At 46.0% G+C, this 23,423-nt stretch overlaps 1 long non-coding RNA gene across 1 annotated transcript; it reads left to right on the top strand.

The window, feature by feature from the left end:
- The first annotated feature begins 6,335 nt into the window (after positions 1-6,335).
- On the top strand, positions 6,336-22,684 carry LOC132834018 (uncharacterized). Its single transcript, XR_009647140.1, has 4 exons — positions 6,336-6,512; positions 13,873-13,954; positions 15,522-15,595; positions 22,629-22,684. It is a non-coding gene; the product is annotated as an uncharacterized LOC132834018 (long non-coding RNA).
- The last annotated feature ends 739 nt before the right edge of the window (positions 22,685-23,423 follow it).

Below are 23,423 nucleotides of genomic sequence, written 5' to 3'. Positions count from 1 at the left end.
CTATTTCCCTATGTTCTAGACCTTCCATTTCCTTTTCCACAGTAAACACTGATGCAAAATACTCAATTAATTTCTTCTCCCATCTCCTGTGGCTCCACACAAAGTCTGCCTTGCTGATCTTTGAGGGGCCCTATTCTTTTCCTAGTTACCCTTTTGTCCTTAATGTATTTGTAAAAACCCTTTGGATTCTCCTTAACTCTATTTGCCAAAGCTATCTCATGTCCCCTTTTTTGCCCTCATGATTTCCCTCTTAAGTATATTCCTACTGCCTTTATACTCTTCTAAGGATCCACTCAATCTATCATATCCATGATGCAGACAGTCGGGTATTTTTAGCGATCCTAACATGAGTCAAAGGCATTCTTCTTTATTGTATGATTCTATGATCTGTATTTTTTCTCGAAGTTGTCATGATAGCAAAGCTGAGAGTACACAGGCAAACGCTGCACTTCTGGTGCAGCCTTACCATTAAAGCAATCACCATAAAGAGGCAAAATAACTGAAAGAACAACTAACTTCAAATTGTTGTCAAAACAGCAAACAATTCAGGTATCCATTACACAGCCATGTCTAACACATTTTCAATTTTCCAGTACACCCTGAGACTGCTATCTAGTCATAACACACAGGAGCTCATAATCTCGGAGTGCTGATTCAGCATTCACACTCTTTTTAAATGTACAATAGACGCCTTCCAATGGCTGATAGCCTTTTACTCCAAGGATCACAGTCTGATGTCCATAAAGTTCTACAATCGGAACCAGCTATCTGGAGATCTGGGAGATAGAAACTATAGAGATTCAAAGATTCTAATTTCCAGTATCTGTCATTCTTTTGTTTTTTTTTGAGATTTTACAGGTTTAAATCAAGCAGAGATACAGAGAGCTGGGTGACTAAGTGGAAAAGAAAAAGAGTAATTCAGTGATGGGGCGAAAGGCTGGAGAGATTAAATAACTGAAAAAAAAATGATAGGGCAGGGTGAAAGGAAATGGTCATGGAACAAATAATGGAACAAAACACATCACAGAAAAGAATCTAAAATAAGAATTGCCATGATGATGAATCACCCGTAACTGCTGCCATCTGAAGATGTGGGCATAGAAGTTATTATTAAATTGTTGAATTCAGCATGCAGTTCTGGATGACCGGCTAACCAAAAGATGATGTGGTATGTTTTGAGTTTATATTGATGTTTATTGGCACAGAGTAGGAGGCAGTGAGCAATTAAGTGGGACAAGGGTAGAGAAATGAATGATGGGTAATCAAAAGCTCAGTATCGCATTGATTAGGGTGACACCTGATGTTGGCAACTCTTAGATGTTTGGATTTTCAAATTGACTATTTTTAATTTGTATGCTTAACCCAGCAGATTATTACAGCAATATTGATTTTTTTGTAAAATTTCAGCTATTGAGAGTAAACATTAGAAGGATCTGTTGAACCATTACATATTATCACAAACGATCAAAAACTATCAGGCATATTTTGCATCAGCATTTACTGTAAAGAAGAGTATTGTAATGAAGTTGAAGGCGTGTACTGTACCTTTAAGAGAGAGTTAATGTTGTTCTGCACTGAGAACTTACAACCATGAGTAACTAGCAGTCTCAGAGTATAATGGGAAATTGAAAATACGTAGCATTGCACTGTGAAATAGATACCAGAGTTGGTTGCTGTTTTGACAACAATTCAATTTTAACCAATCCATTTAAATTATGCCTCAGGATACTAAAGCCCATTTGAGTTTGATTTTATTATTTTGCCAACATTGAACCAATGAGATGATCCGATGTTGGGGTATAAAAAGAAAGACAGTTTGAAAGTCAGGCAGAGTAACTGCCATTGAGACAGACACAAAAAATTAGAAACACTCTCTATCAGAAGTACTTTTTCATATGAAACATCTTCACAGTAAAAAGAAAGAACACAACCCAGGGAGAATTTCAGCCGCAAGAAGACAGACACTGATGATGACAGCTGCTGTATGGTTTTGAAGTTAAATTGATGTAATTTTAATGTTTTATTGGAACAGTATGTTGTTATCAAATTGGAGGCAGGTAATAAGCAATTAAGAGAGAGAGGAATTTAAAGTTGTGATTAGTTGTTGTTTAGTGGTCAGTTTTAGAGTTAAAGAATAAATTGATATTACTTTCTTCAAATAGTGGAATTTGGAAGTTCTCTATTACTCATATTTTAATAGATGATGAGGTGAGGCTCACATGTCTGGGTGTTTGATTTAATTAACAGAAGTGTTCACCGCCATGTCGTAACAATATGGAAGCAAGAGAACTTGGGGAAATAAATGGCAACATCTTAAAAAATATCCATATTGCAGAGGAGGAAGAGCTGGATGTCTTAAAACTCATAATGGTGGATGAATCCTCGGGACCTGATTAAGTGTCCCTCCAACTTTATGGGAAGTTAGGGAAGTGATTGCTGGGCCACTTATTGAGATATTTGTATCATCGATAGTCACAGGTGACTGGAAGTTATCGAACGTGGTGCCACTATTTAAGAAGAGTGGTAAGAAAAAGCCAGGGATCTATAGACCGGTGATTCTAACATCAGTGGTGGGCAAGATGTTGAAGCGAATTCTGAGGGACAGGAATTACATGTATTTGGAAAGGCAAGGACTGATTTGTGATGGTCAGCATGGCTTTGTGTGTGGTAAATCATGCCTCGTTATCTTGATTGAGTTTTTCGAAGAAATGACAAAATGGATTCATGAAAAATGAGCAGTGGATATTGTTTGTGTGAACTTCAGTAAGCATGCTAGACTGGTTAACAAGGTTAGATCACATGGAAAACAGGGAGAACTAGCTGTTTGGTCACAAACTTTCCTTAAAGGTAGAAGACAGAGGTGGAGATTTGCTTTGCGGACTGGAAGCCTGTGACCAGCAGTGTGCTGGAGGGATTGGTGCTGGGTCCATTGATTTTTGTCATTTAAACAAACGATTTGGATGTGAATGTAGGAGCCTTGGTTAACAAGTTTGAAAATGACAGTAAAATTGGTGATGTAGTGGACAGTGAAGAATGTTACCTCAGAGAACAACTGAACTTGGATCAGATTGGCTTTTGGGCTGAAGAGTGGCAGATGGAGTTTAATTTAGCTAAATATGAGGTGCTGCATTTTGGAAATGCAAACCAGGGCAGGACATATACACTTAGTGATAAGGTCTCAGGGAGTGTTTCTAAACAGTGAAACCTTGGCATACAGGTTCATAGTTCCTTGAATGCAGAGTAGCAGGTAGACAGGATACTGAAGAAGCCATTTGGTGTGTTTGCCCTTATGGCCAGAGCATTGAGTATAAGAGTTGGGAGGTCATGTTGCAGCTGTATAGGACATTAGTTAGGCCATTTTTGGGATATTGTGTGCAATTCTGGTCTCCCTGCTGTAGGTAATCACCATAAAGAGGCAAAACAACTGAAAGAACAACTAAATTTGAATTGTTGTCAAAACAGCAAACAATTCAGGTATCCATTACACAGCCATGTCTAACATATTTCCCAGTACACCCTGAGACCGCTATCTAGTCATATCACACAGGTGCTTATAATCTTTCAGTGCTGATTCAGCATTCACACTCTTTTAAATGTACAATAGACACCTTCCATTTTAGAATAATGGCTGATAGCCTTTTACACCAAGGACCACAGTCTGATGTCAATAAAGTTCTACAATCAGAACCAGCTTTTTGGAGATCTGGGAGATAGAAACTGTAGAGATTTAAAGATTCTAATTTCTAGTATCTACAGATCTTTTGTTTTTTTAATGAGATTTTACATGTTTAAATCAAGCAGAGATACAGAGAGCTGGGTGACTAAGTGGAAAAGAAAAGTGGAAAAAACTCAGTGATGGGGCGAAAGGCTGGAGATATTAAATGGCTGAAAAAATTATAGGGCAGGGTGAAAAGAAATGGTCATGGAACAAATAAGGGAACAAAACACATCACAGAAAATAATCTAAATATTGGAATATTGTGGTCTCCCTGCTATATGTTAAATGTGAAAGGATGCAGAAAACAATGATGTTGCCAGGTTTTGAGAGCTTGAGCTATAGGGAGAGGCTGAATAGACTGGTCTTATTTTCTCTGAAGTATCAGAACCTGAGGGGTGACCTTATAGAAGTTCATAACATCATGAGGGGTAAGGATAGGGTGAATACCCAAAGTAATGTCTTAGCATAGTGGAGTCTGAAACGAGATGGCATAGATTTGAGGTGAGTGGGAAAATATTGAAAACAGACCTAAGGGGTAATGTTTTCTCACAGAGCGTGATGCGCCCATGGAATGATCTGTCAGAGGTAGTGGTGGAGGCTGGTACAATGAAATCTGAATGGGTAATGGCAAATGGGAGTAGATTAATTTAGGATATCTGGTCAGCATGGATGAGTTGGGCTGAAAGGTCTGTTTCTGAGCTGTACATCTCTGACTCCATGGCTGTATGACCGTCTCTTCATGCATGGCATCAGCCTGATGAACCTTCTTTGGACCACCTCCTGTGCCGGTATATCCTTTCTTCAATAAGTTAACCAAAATTGTTCACAGTAGGCAATATTAGATGTTGTGTAATGCCTTGTATAGTTTTAGCAAGATTTCCCCAGTTTTATTCTCCATTCCCTTTGAAATAAAAGCCAACATGTCTTTTGCCATCCCCCTTACACGCTGAACCGAAATGCGCCTTTTCTCATATGCGAGAGAAACTAAAGATAGACTGCAAAGATCAGGGTGGGTTTTGAGGGAGAAATCATATTTAACCAATATTGCATTTTTTTCAAGGAACAATGTGTGCTCCTGATAAAAGGGAAGCCTGTGGACAAACAGATCTTGTATTTCCAGAAGGAATTTTGCAAGTTGCTACTTAAAATGTGATTGTACAAATAGAAAGGTATCGTTTCCATACTGTAGGGAATCTAATCTAATCTATTGTATGAGGAATAAGACACAACCGCTGAGAGAGGATTTGCTGGATAAGAGAAATGAGGTCCCACAGGGATCTGTGCTGGGGTCTCAGCTTTTTCCCGAAGATATCAATCCCATCAATGAGGGGTAGAAGGCAGAGTACACAGCCAGATTACACAGAGAGGTGAGAGAGTTTATTGTGAAGGAGACATAAGAGGATGCAGTGAGGTTGAGTGAGTTCACAAAAATCTGGCAGGTAGGGTATAATGTAGGAAGGTGTGGAGACAAAGCAAAAAGGTGGGGTGAGGGAGAGAGTTCGAAAGGCCCACAGTCAATGCAGAATCTCCATGTGATCAACTGTCTGTGTCTGGTTTGGGCAGGTTTAAATGGTCAACTATTTCCAATGAAAGGAACATTTTGTGGAATTTATCAGTGGTTTCCCCCTTCCTCATTCTAAAAAAGAGTTACCTGTCTGCACTTTATAATTAAATAGACAGGGGGTTAACAGCAAAGGAAGAGGGCATTCAGTCTAAGCAGAGGTCCTGGCAGTTCTTCCCCAGGCAAGCAGTCGGAGAGGTCATTGGTAAGAAATGAAACCAATGTAATTCACTTACACAGCCAATATATTTTTTTAATTGATTTATGGGACTTGGGTGATGCTGGCTGGCCAGCATTGATAGCCCATCTGTGTTTGCCCTTGAGAAGGTGGTGGTGAGCTGCCTTCTTGAATCGCTGCAGTCCATCTGCTGTGGGTTGACCCACAATGTCGGTGGGGCCAAGGTTGATGCCAGGTGGCCCGTCTGGTTTCATTTCTTTGTTGTGAATTTGATGATGTTGTGATGTGACAAATACAGATCAATGCCCTCAATAGATTGGTGTTTATTATTGAGCTCTGGGCCTGTTACTCTCAAACAGCATGGGGCTAGTTCAAGCCCTTCAGTCCAATTAGACACAAACAAGTGCACTCAGCCCCTTTAGCACGTTACACTGGACAAGTATGAGGTACATTCAGCCCCACAAGCCTTTAGCACAGGAACAGTAGGAGGCCCATTCAAACCTCTTGAACCCATAGCACAGGAACAGGAGAAGGTCCATTTAACCCCTCAGGTCTGTGAGAAAGGAACAGGAGAAGGCTCCATTCAGCCCCCTCAGACCATGCTAAATTCTGCCCAGGTCTATGGAGAGACAATATCAGGAAACACAAAGGGTTAACAGTTTGTTAGTAATCTTGGGCAAACTGCTGACTTCTCACTTTGAGCCGACATCCCGATCCCACTCACAGTGACACATCAGCAATTCTGATTAAATACACAAGGGGGACCTGACAGGAAGTCGCCTTTCCATCCAGACAGAGTGTGTGGGCAGTTAACTCCACAGGCGAGCATTCGGACAGGTCCAGGATAAGTAAAGTCACAACAAGAACTTACTGCCACAACCAGGATCGTCGTTTGCTGATGTTGTTACTTTGTGAAGACAGATTCCAATGATTGATGCCTTTGAAAGATTTCTATTTGTGACTTCTGGCTTTAGGGCTCAAGACAGTAATACAGAATTTCCGGATCAAGGGACATGGCGTATGCAGAGACAGCAGCTATGGGACATCCTGAGGAGGTAAAGACTGCTGTGAAATTCAAACCTTTTGTTCCTTTACCTTCTTGAAACCTTCTAACTCTCTGGGGAGCACTTATCATCCCACAGAAAATCAAAGTAGTCAGTGAGGACATGGTCGAAAAACAGCTCTGATCTCTGGAGAGCTGTCGACAAGAGTTGAAGTCTCATCAACTCCCTTCTCTTTCGGAGCTTGACAGGGAGAAGCTGGTGAAATATCTGGGAGTAGACACCGATTGAGAAATCTTACTTCCTGCAGTCACTTCTTCAAGATAATGTCATGGTCATCTTTGACAAATTTATGATTAATATTGTTTGTAAAAGCTCATTGTTATTGAGCTCCATCTGGGAAATCAGTGTAGCAGTGAGGCAGTGTACACATTCATACCTAGTCCTGGTCATCCATCACATTGCGCTCACTGATTTACACTGGCTCCCAGTCTGACATAGAGATACCACAGTGTACATTGCAGAGGGAGATTTCAGAGGGAGGGAGTTGAGAGGGGTGACAGCGGAATGGGAAAACAGTGATGATTATCATAAAGTTGAAACTTTGTTAACCAGTGGAATTAAGTGAACAAGAATTCAGTCCTGGGGTAACCTGTAATAAAACCTGGAGAATGATGTTTAACCTGACACTGCAAGTTCAATTGCAATTTTTTGAAATTTATGCTTTTTACTGATTTAGTTAGAATTTCCCACGAAGACAGGACAGCAGCTCCTAGAAGAGACAGACTGGTCAGCATCGCACTTTGTTTATTCTCACTGTGCGAGAAACCTCAATAAGGGTGTGAGATAACCGACAGAGAGAAGGGAGAGTGCAGGGCTGTCATATTCCCATGAAGGTGAAGGGCAGGACCAATAGGCTGAGAGAACCCTGAATGTCAGTGGATGCACAGGATTGGATACGGGAAAAAAAAACCCTTTTGACAGACACCGAGGGCTCAAAACACTGAATGTTTCAGAGGAGAAAATACAGGGGGTTACTGAAAATGGAAATTAGGAGAACAACAAGGGGACATGAAGAAGCAATGGTGGGTACCATTACGGAAAACCCAAAGGTGGTTTATAAGTATATTCGGGGTCAGAGAAGGAGCAGGCCCCATTAGGGACCAAACAGGCAAATTGTGTGTGTGAAGCCAGAAGACACAGCTGAGGTTCAAAATTAGTATGTTGTATCTGTGTTCACTGTAGAGAGGGACAAGGTAAGTCGAGGATGCAGGAATCCCTGTTTCTGTAATGTCCCTCAGCCCTTAAACCCTTCCCTATCTCTGTAACTACGTCCAGCCTCTATAATCCTCCATATCTCTGTCGCCTCCTCCAGCCCGAACATCGCTCCTGATTTCTGTCATCTCTTGCAGCCCCTACACCCCTCCCTATCTCTGTCACCTCCTCCAGCTCCTACAAATCTCTCTATCTCTGTTACCTCCTCCTGCCCCTACACCCCTCCTTATCTGTAAACTCCTCCAGCCCCTATCACCCTCCCCTCTCTCTGTAACTTCCTTCAGCACCTACACCCCTCCCTATCTCAGTCACCTCCACCAGCCCAGATGAACATCCACAATCTCTGTGCTCCTGCAATTCTTGAGTATCTCTTGATTCCATTGCTTCCCCATTGACTGATGTGCCTTCAGCTGCCTGGGGGCTCTTAGCTCTGGCATGCATCCAGAGACCTATCCAAGTCCATTTCTTTATCTCTCTGTTTCTGTCAATCTGTCTCCTTCTCTCTCTCTCTCTCTCTCTCTCTCTCTCACACACACACACACCCGCTATGTTTCTGTCATCTCTATCCCTGTTAGTTTCCTTCACTCTTTCTCCTGCTACCACCTTTTCAATGCACGACTTCAACAATGTCCTCTTCGAGCTTTTCATTGCCTGTTTCATGATATCCCCAAGCGGACCTCGGAGTGACTTGATTGAGATGCTGTTGATTCATCATATTAAAGGCATTATGTTACTAAACAATTGATTTCTCAATCAATTTCGGTAGTGCCAGTCTGTCGGAAGGTCAGTACTGAAGGAATGCTACACTGTTGGACGGTCAGTGCTGAAGGAGTGGGCACTGTCAGAAGGTCAGTACTGAGGGAATGCCACGCTGTCGGAGGGTCAGTACTGAGGGAGTGCCACACTATGGGAAAGTTGATATGGCATCGTGTTAAACGAGGCTGACCTGCAGATGATGTTAGCATTATCAATATGGCCATGTGCGGTTTGTCACTGCCTTGCTGTTTTGGGGAGCGGACTGTGTGGAATTACTGTTCTTTCTCTCAGCTGGGTTTCCTTGCTACAAATCCGCTCTGTCTAATAATGGCAGAGATCTCTGGGATATCTTGCTGCAATTGTTCAGGGGCCTTGTTGAGACCATACTTGGCGTGTTTTCGTCTTCTTATTTGAGGAAGGATGTTCTGGCGATAGAGGGAGTTGAGCAGAGTGTTTCTCAGATTGATTCTGGGATGGCAGTGCTGATGGATAAAGAGAGACTGGTCTGGTTAACAATACATTCACTGGCATTTAGAAGAGCAAGGGGAGAGATCTCAGAGAAACCAATAAAATTCTGACTTCAGGGGAGGGAGAATTACAAAGCAATTAGGCAAGAACTGGGGTGCCTAAATTGGGAAGAGACCTTCTCTGGAGAATAGAGTCATAAAGTCATAGAGATATGCAGCATGGAAGCTGCATGCCGACCAGATATCCCAACCCAATCTAGTCCCACCTGCCAGCATCTGGTCCATATCCTTCCAAACCCTTTCTATTCATATACCCATACAAATGCCTCTTAAATGTTGCAATTGTACCAGCCTCCACCACATCCTCTGGCAGCTCATTCCACACATATACCACCCTCTGCATGAAAATGTTGTCCCTTAGGTCTCTTTTATATCTTTCCCCTCTCACCCTAAACCTATGCCCTCTAGTTCTGGACTCCCCGACTCCAGGGAAAAGACTTTGTCTGTTTATCCTATCCATGTCCCTCATAATTTTGTAAACCTCTATAAGGATACCCCTCAGCCTCCGACCCCCCAGGAAAAACAGCCCCAGCCTGTTCAGCCTCTCCCTAGAGCTCAGATCCTCCAACCCTGGCAACATCCTTGTAAATCTTTTCTGAACCCTTTCAAGTTTCACAACATCTTTCCAATAGAAAGGAGACCAGAATTGCACGCAGTATTCCAACAGTGGCCTAACCAATGTCCTGTACAGCCACAACATGACCTCCCAACTCCTGTACTCAATACTCTGACCAATAAAGGAAAGCATACCAAACGCCTTCTTCACTATCCTATCTACCTGTGAATCCACTTTCAAGGAGCTATGAACCTGCACTCCACGGTCCCTCTGTTCAGCAACACTCCCTAGGACCTTACCATTAAGTGTATAAGTCTTGCTAAGGTTTGCTTTCCCAAAATGCAGCACCTCACATTTATTTGAATTGAACTCCATCTGCCACTTCTCAGGCCATTGGCCCAACTGGTTCAGATCCTGTTGTAATCTGAGGTATCCCTCTGTGCTGTCCACTACACCTCCAATTTTGGTGTCATCTGCAAACTTACTAACTGTACCTCTTATGCTCTCATCCAAATCATTTATGTAAATGACAAAAAGTAGAGGGACCAGCACCGATCCTTGTGGCACTCCACTGGTCACAGGCCTCCAGTCTGAAAAACAACACTCCACCACCACCCTCTGTTTTCTACCTTTGAGCCAGTTCTGTATCTATCTCTTCTGACTCCACACACAATTTCTCACTACTATCCTTGACTGACCCTAATCTTACTCTCATCATTCTTTTATTCCTTAAATACCTATAGAAAGTCTTAGGGTTTACCCTCATCCTATCCGCCAACAACTTCTCATGTCTCCTCCTGGCTCTTCTGAGCTCTCTCTTTAGGTCTGTCCTGGCTACCTTGTAACCCTCTAGCGCTCTAACTGAGCCTTCACATCTCATCCTAACATAAACCTTCTTCTTCCTCTTGACCAGAGATTCCACTTCCTTCATAAACCACGGCTCCTGCGCTCTACAGCTTCCTCCCTGCCTGACAGGTACATACTTATCTAGGACACTCAGGAGCTTTTCCCTGAATAAGCTCCACATTTCTAATGTGCCCATCCCCTGCAGTTTCCCTCCCCATCCTATGCTTCCTAAATCTTGCCTAATCACATTGTAATTGCCTTTCCTCCAGCTGTAACTCTTGCCCAGTGGTATACACCTATCCCTTTCTATCACTAAAGTAAACATAACAGAATTGTGCTCGCTATCACCAAAGTGCTCACCTACTGTCTTCTTCTGGATGAAGATCTCCCTAAGTTGTCTTCTTTCTTATTACTGTGAGTATGTTTCCTATGAATAAGTACCTTTGGTAGAGAGTGTTTCCTAAATATTTGGATCTGTGTTGATGGCAGTTGCTGTGTCTGCAATTGTCAAAATGCCTGCATTTTTATATTCCTAACATCAGATTGTTTCATTGGTTTGATGTTGTCAGTAAATCGGTTAGGTTTTAGTATCCAGGGGCATAATTTATACCGGTTACAGTCATGGAGATACACAGGACAGAAACAAACCCTTCAATCCAACTCATCCATGCGGAGCAGTTAGACAAAACTAGCCTAATCTAGTCCCATTTGCCAGCAGTTTGCCCGTATCCCTCTAAACTTTTCCAGTTCATACACCTATCCAGATGCCTCTTAAATGCTATAATTGTACCAGCCTCCACCTCTTCCTCTGGCAGCTCATTCCATACATGCACCACCTTCTGCATGAAAAAGTTGCCTTCAAGATCCCTTTTGTAGCTCTACCCTCTCACCCTAAACCTGTGCCCTCTAATGCTGGACTCTCCCATCCCAGGGAAAAGACCTTGTCTATTTACCCTAGCCATGCCCCTCATAATTTTAGAAACCTCTATAAGGTCACCCCTCAGCTTCCAACACTTCAGGGAAAATAGCCCCAGCCTACTCAGCCTGTCCCTATAGCTCAAACCCTCCAAACCTGGTAACATCCTTGTAAATCTTTTCTGAACCCTTTCAAGTTTCACCACTGATTAAATTTGAATTATTATCAAAACAGCAACCTACTCAGGTATCCATTTCACAGCTAAATTTTACATGTTCCTAATTTTCTAGTACACTCTGAGACAACTATCTCGGTGTTTATAATCTCTCAGTTCAGAATAGCATTCACTCTCTCCTAATGGTACAGTACATGCCTTCAACATCATAACACCAACGCATTGTTGTGACTTTCATGAAGGAAGAAGGAGGCGTTTGATGGTGGTGGAGAAAAATGGACTAAAATAGATTGTGGTAGTAGGGTTAGAAAGCAATAGATCTCTCTCAGCTGCTCCACGCACTCTCTGAAGTTTCTCTGGATTTTTTTTTACCTCTAGGGCTGCTGGAGTTGTGTGTAAGATATTTCTGTTTTCTGAATGTGCCTTTTGGCAAGGGTGTGTACACAAAAGGTGTAACTATATTGGAACAGTAACTGTTTAAGTTTAAAATAACCTATTTCTCTGTTCAGTTTTCCAGTGGAGTAGTTAAGTTATTCTTAGAGTAGTTAAATAGTTAAGTTGCTTTTTTTTGTTTGTAGTTTAACTATAGTGATTGAATAAAGTGTGTTTTGTGTAACATTGAATATTTTGACCAATCGAATTGCATCTGGAACATCGCAGTTACTTTGAACAAAGAGAAGGTTAGGGTCTAGTATACCTTCCGAATATATTTGGAGGGGTCTGGCCTGGTCCATAACACCTGTTATGAGCCCGTCACTCAGATAAATAGTGACCTGAGATAAACCTTGGAAGGTGTTCTCCACCCTGCACTGCAAAATGGCACAGGCTGATGATCCCACAAATGGCAGTCTCGTATATTGATACAAACCCTTATGGGGAACGTACTTCTGGGAATCCTTATCAAACTGCAATGGCAGGAATGCATAGATCATGTCCAGCTTCATGAAGGATAACACCCATCCCCTGCCAACGTTGCGTCCAAGTCCTCTATATGAGGGCCTGGGTATTTATGCAGAAGCGGTTTATTGTTTGTAATTAAATAGGCAGGGGGTAGCAGCAAAGGAGAAGGCCATTCAGTCCAAGCAGAGTGTCCTGGCCGTTGGTAAGTAATGAGGCTATTGCAATTCACTTCCACAACCAATATCTTTGATGATGTGATGTGACACACACAGATTCCAATGATCAATGCCTTCAATAGGTTGCTATTATTATTGATCTCTGGGAGAAAGTGAGGACTGCAGATGCTGGAGATCAGAGCTGAAAAATGTGATGCTGGAAAAGCGCAGCAGGTCAGGCAGCATCCAAGGAGCAGGAGAGTCGACATTTCGGGCATAAGCCCTTCTTTAGGAATGAGGAAGGTATGCCACGACGGCTAAGATAAAAGGGAGGGAGGAGGAAGGACTTGGGGAAGGGGCGTTGGGAATGCGATAGGTGGAAGGAGGTTAAGGTGATGGTGACAGGCCTATCGCATTCCCAACGTCCCTCCCCCAAGTCCCTCCTCCCTACCTTTTATCTTATTGAGCTCTGGGCCTGGTACTCACAAACAGGACAATTCCACTTCAGACTCTCGGTTCCTGTTAGACACAAACAAAACCACTCAGCCCCTTGAGCCAGTTACACTGGACCAGTATGACGACCATCCAGCCCCACAAGCCTTCAGCACAGGACCAGGAGGAGTCACATTCATCCCCTCAGGTCTATGAGAGAGGAATTCAACCCCTTGGACCATGTTAAATGCTGCCCAGGTCTATAGAGAGACCATATCGGAATAGACAAAGGGTTAACAGTATGTTTGTAATCCAGGGCTAATTGCTGCTTTCTCCCTTTGAACCAACTTGCTGCTCTCACTCACAGTGACACATCGGCAATTCTGATTAAATACACAAGGGGAACACCACAGGAAGTGGCTATTCTACCCAGACAGAGTATGTGGGCACTTCCTCCCCAGGCGAGCATTCGGACAGGTCCAGGGTAAGTAAAGTCACAGCAAGAACTTTCTGCCGCGACCAGCAACATTGTTTGCTGATGTTGTGAAGATATATTCCAATGAACGATTTCTATTTAGTAGTGAGATCTGGCTGTAGGGCTCAAGTCTGTCAGACAGAGTATCTTTCTACATCAACAGGCATGGGTAATGCAGAGACAATGGCACAGGTAATGGCATATCCTGAGGAGGTGAAGGCTGCTATAGAAATTCAAATATTTTGTTGTTTTACCTTCTTGAAGCCTCCTGACTCTCTGAGGAGCACCCATCATCCCACAGAGAATCAAAGTAGTCTGCAAGGACATGGTCTAAAAGCAGTTCTGATCTCTCGAGAGCTGGTGACAAGAGGTGAGGTCTCATTAACTTCTTTCTGTTTCAGAGCTTGAGAGGGTGAGGCTGATGAAATATCTGGGAGCAGACACTGATCAAGAAATTTTACATCCTGCTGTTACTTCTCCAAGGTAATGACATCGTCAGCTCGGACGTGCTCATGGTTAATAATCTTTGTACAAGATTGGTATTATCGAGCTCTGTTTGGGAACCAGTGCAGCAGTGAGGCAGTGTACACACTCATACCTCGTCCTGGTCACCCATCACCCTGTGCTCACTGATATACACTGGCTCCCATCCTGACAACAGTCATGGAGTAACACAGAGATCCCACAGTGTACATTGCAGACCGAGAGGAGGTTACAGAGGGAGGGAGTGGAGAGCGGTGACAGAGAGATGGGAAAGCAATGGTGATTATCATAAAGCTGAAGCTTTGTTAACCAATGGAATTCAGTGAATAAGGATTCAGTCGTGAGGATGAGCTGGAATAAATACTGGGGAATGATGTTTACACTGACACTGCAAGTTCAGTTACAATTTACTGAAACTTATGTTCTTTACTGATTTAGTTAGAATTTCCCACAAAGACAGCACAGGAGCTCCTAGAATAGACAGACTGGTCAGCGTCGCACTTCCTGTTCATTCTCACTGTGCTAGAAACCTCAATAAGGGTGTGAGATAACCGACAGAGAGAAGGGAGAGTGCAGGGCTGACATGTTCCCATGAAGGTGAAGGGCAGGACCAATAGGCTGAGAGAACCCTGAATGTCAGTGGATGCACAGGATTGGATACGGGAAAAAACACCCTTTTGACAGACACCGAGGGCTCAAAACACTGAATGTTTCAGAGGAGAAAATACAGGGGGTTACTGAAAATGGGAATTAGGAGAACAACGAGGGGACATGAAGAAGCAATGGTGGGTACCATTACGGAAAACCCAAAGGTGGTTTATAAGTATATTCGGGGTCAGAGAAGGAGCCGGCCCCATTAGGGACCAAACGGGCAAACTGTGTGTGTGGGGCCAGAAGACACAGCTGAGGTTCAAAATGAGTATGTTGTATCTGTGTTCACTGTAGAGAGGGACAAGGTAAGTCTGGGACTCAGGGAGGGAGAATCTCATGTATTACAGTGAATTAGCATTGAGAAGGAGGAGATATTAACTGTTTTAATGGATCAGTCCCTTTGGCCCAGATCACATGTACCTCAGGCTGCTGTGGGAGGCAAAGGGAGGAGATTGCAGGCACCCCAACATGAAATTACAAATCCTCCCGTTTTGATGTGTTTTGATTTTTGATTGTCACATGCACATCAGTCCAGTGAAAGGTTTTGTGTGCAGTACAGATAGACCATACTTTACAAAGACCATCGTGTGATTGTACAGAGGGGGGAATACGGCTGCACAGAATTTGTACATAAAGCAAGATGAACATTAGGTTTGAAATTTGAGAGGTCCATTCAGAATCTAACATCAGCAGCAGGGAAGAGGCTGAACTTGAACCTGTCGGTATCTGTGTGGATGGTTTTGTACCTCCTGCCTGGTGGAAGGGTTGGAAGAGATTAGAACCAGGGTGGGAGGGCTCTCTGATGGTGTTGGCTGTCCCTCTGAGGCAAGGAGAGGTGTACATGGAGACAATGGACAGATGATCAGCTTGTGTGATGGTCTAGGCTGTGTTCACAACCCTCTGTCGTTATTTACAGGCCTGGGCAGAGCAGTTGCTGTTCCAAGACGTGATGTATCCAGATAGAATGCTCTCCATGGTGCATCTGGAAAGGTGGGTGAGGGGCCTTATGCTGAATTTCCTTCACCTCCTGACATTAATGTGCTTCTTCACCATCACATCTGCATGGGGTGGTCCAGGACACATTGTTGGTTATCATCACGCCGAGGAACTTGATGCTCTCCACCCACTCCTCCTCATCCCCCTCCACCTTCGTTCCAACCTCTATAACCTCCTCCTGCCCCTACACCTCCTCTCTATCTCTATAACCCCGTATAGTCCCTACACCCCTCCCTATCTCTGTAAACCCCTCCAGCTCCTACACCCCCTCCCTATCTCTGTAACCCCCTCCAGCTCCTACACTCCCTCCATATCTCTGTCACCCCCTCCAACCCCTACACCCCCTCCCTATCTCTGTAAACCCCTCCAGCCCCTACACTCCCTCCCTATCTCTGTCACCTCCTCCAGCCCCTACACTCCCTCCCTATCTCTGTAACCCCCTACAGCCCTTACACCCCCTCCCTACCTCTGTACCCCATCCAGCCCCTACACCTCCTCCCTATCTCTGTAACCCCCTCCAGTCCCTACACCCCCTCCCTATCTCTGTAACCCCCTCCAGCCCCACACCCCCTCCCTATCTCTGTCACCTCCTCCAGCCCCTACACACCCTCCCTATCTCTGTAACCCTCTCCAGCCCCTACACCCCTCCATATCTCTGTAACCCCCTCCAGCCCCTACACTCCCTCCCTATCTCTGTCACTTCCTCCAGCCCCTACACTCCCTCCCTATCTCTGTAACCCCCTACAGCCCTTACACCCCCCCATCTCTGTACCCTATCCAGCCCCTACACCCCCTCCCTATCTCTGTAACCCTCTCCAGCCCCTACACCCCCTCCCTATCTCTGTAAACCCCTCCAGCCCCTACACTCCCTCCCTATCTCTGTCACCTCCTCCAGCCCCTACACTCCCTCCCTATCTCTGTAACCCCCTACAGCCCTTACACCCCCCCATCTCTGTACCCTATCCAGCCACTACACCCCCTCCCTATCTCTGTAACCCTCCCCAGCCCCTACACCCCCTCCCTATCTCTATAACCCCCTCCAGCCCCTACACTCCCTCCCTATCTCTGTCACCTCCTCCAGCCCCTACACTCCCTCCCTATCTCTGTAACCCCCTACAGCCCCTACACCCCCTCCCTATCTCTGTAACCCCCTCCAGCCCCTACACCCCTCCCTATCTCTGTAACCCCCTCCCTATCTCTGTCACCTCCTCCAGCCCCTACACTCCCTCCCTATCTCTGTAACCCCCTACAGCCCCTATATCCCCTCCCTATCTCTGTACCCCCTCTAGCCCCTACACCCCCTCCCTATCTCTGTAACCCTCTCCAGCCCCTACACGCCTCCATATCTCTGTAACCCCCTCCAGCCCCTACACCTCCTCCCTATCTCTGTAACCCCCTCCAGCCCCTACAACCCTCCCTATCTCTGTAACCCCCTCCAGCCCCTACACCCCCTCCCTATCTCTGTAACCCCCTCCAGCCCCTACACCCCCTCCCTATCTCTGTAACCCCCTCTTGCCCCTACACCCCTCCCTATCTCTGTAACCTCCTTCAACCCCTACACCCCGTCCCTATCTCTGTAACCCCCTCCAGCCCCTATCCCCCTTCCCTATCTGTGTAACCCCCTCCTACCCTTACACCACCTCCCTATCTCTGTAACCCACTCCAGTGAGTATGAACTTTCGAGATCTCTGTGCTCCTCCGATTCTCGAGTCCCTCCTGATTCCTTGGCTCCACTATTCTCCGATGTGCCTTCAGCTGTCAAGGGGCCCTGAGCTCTGGGATGAGTTCCTAAAACTCTCCAACTCTCTCTCTCTTTCTCTCTCTCTCTCTCTCTCTTTCTGTAAATCTGTATCACTCTCTCCTTGCCTCTCACTCTCATATTTTCATTCTCTCTTTGGTTCTGTCATCTCTATCTCTGTTGCTTTCTCTTACTCTTTCTTTCTCTCTCTGTATCTCTCTCTTTCTCTTGCTCCCAACATTTCACCACAGTATGTCATCAATGTCCTCTCTGACTTAGGCTTTTGTCACCTGTTTCCTGATATCCCCTGGTGGAACTCAGCGTGAGACGATGGTGGATTAAGACGAACGGTCAGTCCTCAGCAAAGGACTCACCTTCATCCCCCTCACCCACGCATCAATGAATTTAGTACACGCCGTGACGTCGAACACTTCTTCCGTTGCCTCCGCCTCTGAGCTTACTTTCACAATCAGGACTCCCGCCCACCCTCCAAAGACCCCTTTGCCCACCTCCAACATACTGCATCCACATGGACATCCCGCACTGGCCTATTACCTGCCCTTGACCTCTTCATTTCCAACTGCCGCTGGGACATTAACCGCCTCAACGTGTCTACCCCCCTCCTCCACTCCAACCTCTCACCCTCACAACGCGCAGCCCTCCAATCCCTCTGCTCCAATCCCAACCTCACCGTCAAGCCAGCAGATAAAGGGGGTGCAGTGGTAGTCTGGCGCACTGACCTCTACACCGCTGAAGCCAAACACCAACTCGAGGACACCTCTTCCTACTGCCCCCTCGACCATGACCCCACCCCCCATCACCAAACCATCATCTCCCAGACCATACAGAACCTCATCACCTCAGGAGATCTCCCAACCACAGCTTCCAACCTCATAGTCCGGGAACCCCACACTGCCCGGTTCTACCTCCTTCCCAAGATCCACAAGCCTGACCACCCTAGCCGACCCATTGTCTCAGCCCTGCCCCACTGAATGCATCTCTACCTACCTCGACACTGTCCTATCCCCCTAGTCCAGGAACTCCCCACATACGTTCGATAGACCACCCACACTATTCACCTCCTCGAAGACTTCGGTTTCTCCGGCCCCCAACGCCTCATCCCCACCATGGATATCCAATCACTCTACACCTCCATCCACCATGACCAGGGCCTCCAAGCCCTCCGTTTTTCCCTCTCCCAACATCCTCAACAGTACCCTTCCACCGACACTCTCATTCGTTTGGCCGAACTGGTCCTCACCCTTAACAATTTCTCCTTTGAATCCTCCCACTTCCTCCAGACCAAAGGGGTAGCCATGGGCACCCGTATGGGCCCCAGTTATGCCTGTCTCTTTGTTGGCTACGAAGAACAGTCGATCTTCCATAATTACACCGACACCACTCCCCACCTCTTCCTCCACTACATTGATGACTGCATTGGCGCCACCTTGTGCTCCCGTGAGGAGGTTGAGCAATTCATCAACTTCACCAACACATTCCACCCTGATCTTAAATTTACCTGGACCATCTCTGACACCTCCCTCTCCTTCCTGGACCACTCCATCTCCATTAATGACAACCGACTTGACACTGACACTTTTTTACAAACCCACCGAATCCCACAGCTACCTGGATTACACCTCTTCCCACCCTACCTCTTGCAAAAATGCCATCCCGTATTCGAATTCCCAGGAAGACCAGTCCCACCACAGAACACACCAGATGGCCTCCTTCTTTAGAGACCACAATTTCCCTTCCCACATGGTTAAAGATGCCCTCCAACGCATCTCGTCCACATCCCGCACCTCCGCCCTCAGACCCCACCACTCCAACCGAAACAAGGACAGAACGCCCCTGGTGTTCACCTTCCACCCTACCAACCTTCGCATAAACCAAATCATCCGCCGACATTTCCGCCACCTCCAAATGGACCCCACCACTAGGGATATATTTCCCTTCCCACCCCTTTCCGCCTTCTGAAAAGACCGTTCCTTCCGTGACTACCTGGTCAGGTCCACGCCCCCACTACGACCCACCCTCCCATCCTGGCACCTTCCCCTGCCACCGCAGGAACTGCAAAACCTGCGCCCACACCTCCTCCCTCACCTCTATCCAAGGCCCTAAAGGAGCCTTCCACATTGATCAAAGTTTTACCTGCACATCCACTAATATCATTTATTGTATCCGTTGCTCCAAATGTGGTCTCCTGTACATTGGGGAGACTGGGAGCCTCCTAGCAGAGCGGTTTAGGGAACATCTCCGAGATACCCGCACCAATCAACCCGCACCCTGTGGCCCAACATTTCAACTGCCCCTCCCACTCTGCCGAGGACATGAAGGTCCTGGGCCTCCTTCACCGCCACTCCCTCATCATCAGACGCCTGGAGGAAGAACGCCTCATCTTCCGCCTCGGAACATTTCAACCCCAGGGCATCAATGTGAAATTCAACAGTTTCCTCATTTCCCCTTCCCCCACCTCACCTCAGTTCCAAATTTCCAGCTCAGCACTGTCCCCATGACTTGTCCTACCTGCCCTTTTCCACCTATCCACTCCACCATCCCCCTGCCCCTGACCCCCTCGTCATCTCCTCAAAGAACTCAATAAGGTTTGTGAGGCATGACCTGCCCCTTACAAAACCATGCTGACTGCCTTTAATCACGCTATGCTTTTCCAAATAGACACAAATCCTAGCCCTCAGAATTCTTTCCAAAACCTTGCTGACCACAGACGTAAGTAATTGCCAGGGATTTCACCTTTAAGCAACCACCGACCCTCAAACAGATCACTGTTTGTAGCAAACTGCCCAACTTTCAGGACAACACCATACAACCCTGTTATGGTAGACACTGCAAGGTGTGTCAGAGTGTCAACATGGATACCACCATTACACATGAGGACACTTCCCACCGTGTACGTGGCAGGTACTCATGCGACTCAGTCAATGCTGTCTACCTCATACGCTGCAGGCAAGGGAGCCCTGAGGCATGGTACATTGGCAAGACCGAGCAGAGGCTACAGCAACGGATGAATGGACAGCACACAATAATCAACAGACAGCAAATGGGATGGCCTCAACTGGGACCTTGGGTTCATGTCACACTACAGGTGACCCCATTGCACTGTACACACACAGACACACACACACACACTCCTAAACACACATTCCTACAGACGCACACACTCTCGTACTGGCCCATACACTCACGCAGACCCTTTCTCATACACTCACACATACACTCACACATGCACCCTCTCACAGACGTATACCCCTTTACACTCACACACATGCATACACTCTCTCACAGACACTCAGCGCCCCCCTGCGCAGACAGACACCCACATACACATATAAGTTTGTGGTGTGAATTTGTACTTGCAGAATTACTTTTACTTTGCTCAAAAACTGCATGAATCCATGTAAGATTCTGTAAATCCTTTTTTTAGATTAGAATCAGTCTGCCCACTGTGGCACAGACAGCCTCACACAGGGCAGCTCACACCTTCAATGCATTATCTGGGCTGACATGACACCAGTTGTTAAAGTTCATTGAGAACATAACTTTTACATGTTTTGCGATTTACATGTGAAAGAACTGAAACCAACATGTTCATTCTAAAAGATGAGAGACTTAACAAACAATCCAGGTCTTTTTCAATATATAATTTTAGTTACATCATACTACACTTCTACTGTAAATTCTGTAACTTGCGATCTTATGTTCCACAACCATCTGATGGAGGAGCAGTGCTCTGAAAGCTAGTGCTTTGTTGTGTGATTTTTAACTTTGTACACCCCAGTCCAACACCGGCATCTCCAAATCATCTCCAAACACCTCTCCTGTCTGTATATCCCTCCGTTAGACCCACTTTCACAGCACAATGCACAGCTCCACAGACTTTATGTCGCTCAGTTAGACCACACCCATTCCTCTCCAGTCTCCCCCTACATGTAACTCCAGACCCACAGCACCCAAAGATCCCTCTGTGTAACAACGCTCCTTAGGGTCCTGCCATTTATTTTATATTTTCCTAAACATTTGTCCTGGAAAATGCATCACCTCACACTTATGCAGATTAAACTCTATCTGCCATTTCTCTGTCCACCTTTCCAGATGATCTATACCCTGCTGAATCCATTCACAACCTTCCTCACTATCCACAACTCCACCAAAGTTCACGATGTTTGCAAACTTATTAAACAGACCACTGACATTATCATCCAAATTATTTATCTGTTTCATAAACTACAGGGGGCCCAGCAGTGGACCCTGTTTAACACCACTGGTCACAGACCCCCATTCCCCCCACATCCCTCCACAGAGACTCTCTGTGCTCTATGACCAAGCCAAATTTGTATCTAACTGACCAACTCACCCTGGATCCTGTGTGCCTTTATCTTCGGAACAAGTTTACCATGAGGGACCTTGTCAAATGCTTTAGTAAAGTCTGAGTAGACAACATCCACTGCCCTTCCCTCATCAGTCATCCTCATCACTTCCTCAAAGCACTCAATCATGTTTGTGAGACAGACTTCCCCTGCATAAAGCCATGGGGATATCCTTCATCAGAACATTCTTTTCCAAATATGAGTAAATCCTGTCTCTCAGAATCTTCTCCAATAAATACCGATGAGAACTTAAAATAATTTCTAACACTTTTGAAAAAGCACTCATTTTTTTCACCTTGTTTTCTGTGACAGTGCAGCACATCCTTCGCACTGACCCTCAGACAGTGCAACATTCCTTCAGTACTAACCCACCAACAGTGCAGCACCCTCTCAGCACTGACCCTCTGACAGTGCAGCACTCTCTCAGCACTGACCACTCTGACATTATGGCACTCACTGAGCACTGACCCTCTGACAGTGCGACACTCCCTCAGCACAGACCACTCCGGGAGTGTGACACTCCCTCAGCACTGACCCTCCGACAGTGCGGCACTCCCTCAGCACTGACCCTCCAACAGTGCGGCACTACCTCAGGACTGACCCTCCGACAGTGCGGCACTCCCTCAGCACTGACCCTCCGACAGTGCGGCACTCTCTCAGCACTGACCCTCTGACAGTGCAGCACACCCTCAGCATTGACCCTCCGACAGTGCAGCACTCCCTCACCACTGACCCTCTTAAGGTACAGTTCTCCTTCAGTATTAACCCACTGACAATGCGACACTCCCTCAGTCCTGAGCCCCTCAGATGTCTGCCTTAATGCGATTGGTTCAGACAGGAAGTATGAATTTCAACAATGATGATGTAAATCTTTTCATCATTTGTCTCCATTTATCTTCAGGTCTTTGCCAATGAAGTGGTTCCTCCTCTTGTCACTGCTCCTGCCTTCAGTCTGTGGTATGTGTCTTTCTCAATGTACATCTACATATACAGAGGAGCCTTGTGAGAGAGGAGGGGAGGCAGAGAGGGAGAGCGGGGTGGGGGAGGAGAGAGACGGGAGAGAGAGAGACACACAGAGAGACAGCAAAAGGCAGAAAGGATGAGGAAATATCTGTCGCAAAGACAGACCCTAATTAGAAATTGGAATGTGGAGAGACTGGGATATTATGAAGGGCAGCATGTTAATAAGTTAGACTGGGTGGGATATTAAAGGGAATGGGGAATGAGGAGAGAGTGGGATTAGAATAGGTGGGATATTAAAGAGAGAGGGGAGTGAGGGGGAGAGTGGGATTAGACTGGGTGGGATATTAAAGGGAGCGGGGAGTGAGGGGGGAGAGTGGGATTAGACTGGGTGGGATATTAAAGGGAGCGGGGAGTGAGGGGGGAGAGTGGGATTAGACTGGATGGGATATTAAAGGGATGGGGAGTGAGGGGGAGAGTGGGATTAGACAGGGTGGGATATTAAACGAGGTGGGGAATGAGGGGAAGAGTGGGGTTAGACTGGGTGGGATATTAAAGGGGTGGGGAATGAGGGGGAAAGTGGGATTAGACTGGGTGGGATATTATAGGGTGCGGGGAGTGAGGAGGACAATGTGATTAGATTGGGTTGAATATTAAAGAGAACGGGGAGTGAGGGGGGTTGCATTAGACTCCTCAAGTCTCTACACTCCTCCCTATCTCTGTAACCCTCCCAGAC

This window comes from Hemiscyllium ocellatum, chromosome 38 (assembly GCF_020745735.1).
Source record: "Hemiscyllium ocellatum isolate sHemOce1 chromosome 38, sHemOce1.pat.X.cur, whole genome shotgun sequence".
Taxonomy (NCBI): domain Eukaryota; kingdom Metazoa; phylum Chordata; class Chondrichthyes; order Orectolobiformes; family Hemiscylliidae; genus Hemiscyllium; species Hemiscyllium ocellatum.
Note: the sequence above shows the minus strand (reverse complement) of the source record. Positions and strands in the feature narration are given on the sequence as shown.